This window comes from Propithecus coquereli, unplaced genomic scaffold (assembly GCF_000956105.1).
Source record: "Propithecus coquereli isolate 6110/MARCELLA unplaced genomic scaffold, Pcoq_1.0 Scaffold10, whole genome shotgun sequence".
Taxonomy (NCBI): Eukaryota; Metazoa; Chordata; class Mammalia; order Primates; family Indriidae; genus Propithecus; species Propithecus coquereli.
The window spans coordinates 7,666,152-7,673,222 of record NW_012133858.1 but is presented as its reverse complement, the minus strand read 5'-3'; positions in this window follow the sequence as shown (position 1 = coordinate 7,673,222).

The following is a 7,071-nucleotide window of genomic DNA, read 5'->3' as shown; positions in this document are numbered from 1 at the left end:
TATTTTTAAAAGATTGGAAGCAAATTCATCACATGCTCATGGTGACTGAGCAAGTGTTTTCTGATTAGGGGGATTCTGGCTTTTGGCCTGGATGTCAGAACACCCGATTTCTAGGCCTTGCGCTTCCCCCACCTTGCTGTGTGACTATGAAAAGCTTCCCCTCTCTGGGCCCGTTTCCTCTTTTGTGAAATGAAAGTGTGGAACCAGAGATCTGTGGCTCCTTCCAGCTCTGATGTTACACGAGAATGTGCAGGATGCGGGGTTTATGGACAGTTTCATTGGCACGTCTGGGGCTGCCCACCCCTGCTGCAGGCCTTGCCAGGCAAGCCGTTAGTGCAACCGCAGCCCCCAGCTGGCGGGCTCCCCGGAGGGGAGGAAGCGCCGCCTGCAGCCTGACCAGCTGTCAGGCTCTGATCTCAAATTAGAATCATGCCTCTCATCTCTGCACTGTTTTGAATCATGAAAAGCCTCTTCCACCCTTCAGCTGCAGCCTTGTGACCAGGAACAGAGGGGGCTCAGGGCGGAACCCACACAGCCTCTGTCAGAGGGAGGAGGGAACCAATCAGGCGGGAAGGAGCATGTGTTGATTACGTGCCAGACACTGTGCCATCGAGTCCTTTGCCAGGTGTCAGCCTGTTCATTCTCCTCGGCATCCCTGGGTGGGGAGTGTGGTGGTCGCCTCGGTGGCAGAGAGGAGGAGGTGAGGCTCCGAGAGGTAAAGGACCGTGCCAGCGGCACCTCGCAAAGCGGCAGCTGCAGGGTGGGAAGCAGCTCCCCCTGCGTCGGAGTTGAAAGCGGCCAGAGCCTCCTCCTCTCTCAAGCACTGAGAGGGATTTCCCGGTGCCAGTCACAGCCACGCGGTGGCAGGGATTTAAACCCACATCTGATTGTCCCCACTGGAAACATTTCTCTTCCTCAGAAATCCCATTGGCAGAATCGCTTCTCCTTCCTTGTTCTCAGGCCTCTGAGTGCCCCTGACTCCTCAGCAGGCGGCAGATCTAGCACTTTCCGTGATCTGTGGAGGATGGAACTCCTGTTCTTATGGGAAGCAGCCTCCTTAGTGGGATAAGATACAGGGTCCCCAACTGTCCTGCCGCCCCCGTCACGCTGAGCTGGCTCCCGGCGACCTGCTTTTTCCTTTCACAGCTTCCGTTTGGTCAACTAATTCCGTCCTTTTCCCCAGCCTGCTCCACGCTGCACGCTGCCTCCCCCGTTTTCCTTCTTTAAATCCTGACACAGGCGAGCGGGGGAAGTTCTGTCCGTTCTTCAACCTGGCCTCAGATTTTCAGGCAGGAATGCAGGATAAATAAAAAGTATTAATAATTTCTTAGCAAATGCTATTCCCTGTTGTATGAATATTTTGACTACGGGTATTATAATACTATTTTCCTAATGTTCATTACCGATGTTGGAGAATTCTGGAGTGTTATGGGTTAACTGGCCCTCCTTGGACAGCGCCCGTACCCAAATACAGTAACACCGTTGCGGTGGGAAAATGTGTTTTGACCACGTCTTGGAATATAATCTAGCTGGAAGTTAGCGTTGCCTTAGTTTTTAAATTCCAGTCTGCTGCATCTCGGCTAGGATTCTTAACCCTGGGCGCTTGGCCGCTAGCCCACACCTCACAAGACTGTCCAGGGGCCAGATGAGGTGGGGTGTGGGGATGCGGCAGCGCCGTTGGCGCTCAGTAGGCATCCCCCGCTGCCTCCCACCCCAGTGCCGTTCTGGGCCTTACGTCTGAGCCTCTCCCAACCCCAGTCTCCTCCTCTGTGAACTGGGGTGACAGTCCTGGAGCTGCCCTGCCTGCTTCCTGGGGGGCTGGGAGGTGTTGAGCAGAGAGTGGGAAGGCGCAGGCACAATTAAGCGATTATTATGTGCAGGCTCCATTGCACCCTTAATGAATCTGTCCTTGAGGAGACAGTCTCCAGTCCCTAGATCCTTAACCTTCGAGGGGACAGATGGTTCCGAGCTCGCGGAGCCAGGCCCCACCGGCCCACACAGCCCTAGAGGCCGGAGCTGTGATGAGGAGCGAACCTGCCCTCCCCTCCCCTCCTGGTTTCGGCCTTCCCGACACGCACTCCCAGGCTCTGGCTGGCGGGAGGTACGTGCTGTGACAGTGGCACGAAAATGGGACTTCCAGGGTGAGCTGACATCTCGCTTCACATTAGGCCCGAGGGCTCCTTGTCCCCCGTGTCCCGCTGTCTCCTGGGCTCTGGGGGCCTGATCCTGGCCCCCCCAGGGGCTGGTGGCTCCCCCAGAACAGAGGTTTCCCCGTGGCCTGCAGCCGCTGCACACCCGCCTTGGACAGGCTCAAGCTCCCAAAGCCTGCTGCGACAGCCTGGCACGTCCTTCCCCGCAGGACTTTCCATTTTAATAGTTAAGCACTTATTTAGTGAGCATTACAAAAACAGAGAGCTAGCTCAAAAGAGGCTTGGCCTGACCCAGAATTTTGAAGGCTTTGGAGAGAAGAGTTTTTAAAACAGATCAATTAAAAGGAACGAGAGGGGCCGTGTATATTAATCTACTGCACATGCTCTGCACTCTTTCGCAAAGTATTTGTTTTACAAAGTGAGATGATTTAAAGTTAATTTAGTGACAAACACCAAGTAAAAAATAGTGCAGGTGATGTGCAGGTATGGTAAGAACTGCGACGGAAACGGAATGACTCAAGTTCAGGAGACGCGGTTTCCCACTGAATGCTCTGCTTGGGACAACACTTCGAGAGCAGGTGTTATTGTTTCGTTTCGCAGACAGGGAAACAGGCCTGGGGGGAGGGGATTTGCCCAACGTCACTCCCTGGGGCAGCCGAGGAGCTCTTCCATGGCTGGTGCTCAGTGGGTGGCAGACGTGGAGAAAGGGGTCCCCCAGGACCACCCAGCCAGGGCCGGCAGTTCAGGCCTCTTCTCCAGTGGTGAGCTGTGCCAGGCAGTGGCTGGTCCCGACCAGAAACGGTTGCATCAGCCTAGCGAACGTCAGGCCTGTGGCAGGGCAGATAGCGAGACTGATTAGGGATTAGGAAACCACGGCCAGAAGGAGAACCAGGCAGAGACAACAGACAGGCAGAGGCCTGCCAGGCTGGGCCGCCACAGGGGTCTAGAATATGTGCCGGAGTGAAATTCACTCACACCCTGAGGTTCTTTTAACCACAGGTCTAGCAGGGAGCTGGTCTCCAACAGGCTTCTGGCACCTGAACAGGTGATAGGTAAGAAGGATTTGAGTCAAAGGAAAGCTATAAACTCTACAACTGCACACACCCACCCAGACACACAGACGTTCCTCACCACAGCCCCCAGCACATGCCCACGAGTGCTGGCCTTGGGAGACCCGCCTCCTGGAACAGCCCGCTCAAACCTTTCGCCCTGGAAGCGCTGTTGGAACCCGTGGGGCGTGCTTTCCACCTTTGGAATGACCCATTGTGCTGACCGGTCCCTCCGCCTTTGTTCTATTGTCACGTCACCCATAAAGTTTAATAGCTGTGTTTCATGGCTGTGGTTGTCAGAGATATAAACACTGGTTCAAATAAAACTATTAACAAACAAGAGCACATATTATGCGCAAGCTCCATGCGAGGTGTGGTTTGTGTGAGCAAAACGTAAGGGAGGGCAGTGTGCAAAACATGAACGAGGCGGCCTTGGCCTCCGGGGGAGGGGAGGGGAGGCTGCTTGTTTAAATAGCCCGCCAGCAGATTTCAGGAACACTGGAAAGGGACGCACCACCGGCATGTGTGTGGTCACAACGAAGTGCACGACTGTTCCTAGGGGCTGGCTTTCCTCTTCCCAGAGAACTGGTGCCAACCAAGGAAAATTTGGTCTCACCTGCAGTGTGAAGCTTCCTGCACAAATCAGAAAGCGCGTTCACATCCATTCTAGACTGGACCCTCACAACAGCCCCGGGAGCCGGGTGGGGCAGGGTAACCAGCCCCACTCAAGAGATGAGGAAACGGAGGTATAGGGAAGCAGGGCGAGCCGCCCAGGCTGCCAGACTACGGCAGTTAAGGCTGGCATCCAGCCCCCTGGCGGGGAAGCCAAGCTGGAGGGTGGCTTGGGCATGGAGGGAACAAGGGGGACGGGTGGTTACTTGCAGGAGTTACAGAAAAGGAAGGAGTAAGAGAAGGAAAGAGTTGGGTCTGGTCTCTGTCCCAGAAAAGCAGCTCCGGGAGCAGCGGGCTCAGATAACTCACACGAGAGGCTCAGGGAAGGAGAGGGAGGCGGGGAGGGGGCACACTTGGTGGGGGCCGCAGGGGGGCACAGAAGGTGGTTACAGTTGGTTGAGAGAGAAAGATTTCTATGCCTGTTATGAGAAACCTCACAGCCTTCAATTCCAGAAACTGGCATTCTGTTTCAGAGATTACTCAACTCTCTTTTTTTTACCTCAGGAAAAAAAAAAAGGCAACACTTTTCTTAAGTTGATTTTATTCTTTTTAATAACTTGAAGCTAAGAAGGGGAGGGAACAGTAGCTATTATTCACCCAATCTTGGCTGTGCTGAGGGAACCCTGCTAAGAGCCACCTTCATTGGCTCCTTGAATCTCTCAACCACCTGCAGAGGCTTTGACAATCATCTCCAGATTATAATTGGGGAAACTGAGGCACCAAGCACTCAAGTAACTGGCCGCTCAGGAAACAAGCAGCAGAACTAAGATTTGACCAGGCAGTTGGCTGCAGGGCTGGCTTTTTAAGCCCACGGCTGCTTCCAGTTATTGTAGCTCCGTTGTGCTGAGCACCCGGCACATGCCAAGCCCTTTAACGTCTGCTATTGTCCCCCAGAGCCCGGTGGCTCAGGCCTGTAATCCTAGCACTCTGGGAGGCTGATACAGGAGGATTGCTTGAACTCAGGAGTTCGAGACCAGCCTGAGCAAAAAGCTGAGACCCTGTTTCTACTAAAAATGAAAAAATTAGTTGGGCATGGTGGTGCATGCCTGTAGTCCCAGCTGCTCAGGAATCTGAGGTAGGAGGATGGCTTGAGCCCAGGAGTTTGAGGTTGCAGTGAGCTATGATGACACCCCTGCACTCTACCCAGGGTGTCAGAGCAAGACTCTGTCTCAAAACAGAAGGAAAAAAAATAACGTCTGTGTTGTTGCCAACTTTCACCAGATCCCTGCAATGTCAACATTGCTCTTATTTTGAAATAAACACCTTTTTAGAATTTAAAAAAATTTTTAAAAGACTAATCAAGTGCAAAATGTCTTTTTTCTGATTATAAAAGTAAAACATGTTTATATTGGAAATTTTTAAAAGCATAGAAAAACACAAAAAGGAAAATTAAAATCCTCTATCATCCCACAACACAGAACAAAGCACTGTTAACATTTTGGGGAATATCCTACTAGTGTTCTATTAACATACATGTTTACTAAAAATCACCATTACATTGTTTTGTAATTTTTAACAGCCTTGTTGAGATCTAATTGACTAAAGTACATATTGAAAGTGTACAATTTGGTGAGTTTTGACATACGTGTACACCTGTGTCAAATCAAAATGCTGAATGTGTCCGTCATCCCCAAATGTCTCCTTGGGCCCCTTTGATACCCCGTCTCTCCCTCCACTCCCTTCTCAGTGCTGACGTCCTGGATCACAGGCCCGGGTGGCAGGCACCTGGCCAGGGTTGCCTAAGCTCTGTCTCCTGGCCAGGGTACACTTCAAGGAGCCTGAACAATATCACCTGCTGCAGGCCAAAGGGAGCGTATGATTTTTCCTCCTGCAGCTCAGCTAACTCCCAGGGGCCAGCTGCCCTGTCCTCTCCCTCACCATGGCCCAGAGCTGCCTCCTCAGATCTGAACCTTCCAGCTCCCCGAAGTTGGGCCCATGCCTTTCAGGTTCTGTAGCCTTGTCTGGGACAGTTGCTGGGGTCTCTCCGTGGCACACGTAATGGGTGCATCTTCAGCCCCTGTTGCCTCTCCAGGCGGGGTAGGGGCTGGGCGGAGTCTGCGAGATGTCAGGTGTGTGCAGCGGGCTCCCCCGAAGCACCCAGACTTGCTTTTTGCCGCTTTTGCTGGATATCTTTCTGCAGCACGTTACACACTCGGTGAGCAGGATTTCCTGAGTGCAGTTTAATCTTTTCCCTGTGACTCAGGGCCATATTTGCAGCCTTGTTTGCTCATGCCAGGTGGCAGATGGAGTGAGCAGTGTGGGTAGAGAGGAGGCCGGCCCCAGAAGAGCCAGTGGGACTTGCTTTCCGGCGGTGTTCTCAGCCTCAGGGGGCAGAGTGGAGGCTGTGTCTCTGCTCAGCCTACTAGCAGCCTAATGTGCTACCAGTTTACTAGCAAATCAAGGACTTTGGCTTTCCCATCTGCCAGCAAATCTGCATGGCAGACACCCTTGCGCGCACATTGTCTTGCAGTTCTCGAAGCCCTTTCACACACGTTTTCTCTTCTGAGCACAGTCATCCTGTGAGGAAGGCAAGGCAGGTGCTTCTTCCCAGTTTAGATCCTGCTCGAAAATCCATTCCAGACCCCCCAACGACTTGACAGGCAGAATAATAACCCTTAAGAAGGGAGCATAGGAGAATATCTCTGTGACCTTGGGGTACAAAGAATTTCTTGAAAGCACTAAATGTTAAGGAAATGATGAATAAATTCTACTACAGTAAAATAAAAAGCTGGTAATGAAGCGTCAGTGTAGGCTCAGGGATTGCAACAAGTGCACCACCCTGGTGGGCGACACTGATGGTCTGGGAGGCTGTGCATGGAGGGGGAGAGTATGGAACTTTCAGTGCTTTGTGCTCAGCTTTGCTGGGAACCTAAAACTGCTCTAAAAAATAAAGTCTATCTGAAAAGGGGGAAGAAAGAAAAGCTCTGTTCATCAGAGGACATTGTGAATAAAGCAAAAAGATACGAAATAGGACAAGATTCTTGCAACACATAAAACCAGTGCAGGATTAGAGGCCAGGATACATAAAGAACCCCTAGAAATAAATAAGGAAAAGGCAAGGAAAATGCAGCCCTGTGTTTTACAAAAGAGAAAACATGCATTTCGATAAACATATAAAAGGTGCTTAACTTTCTTAGAAATTGGGTAAATGCAAATTAAAGCCACAAGGTAATACCATTTTATACCCATCGTATTGGCAA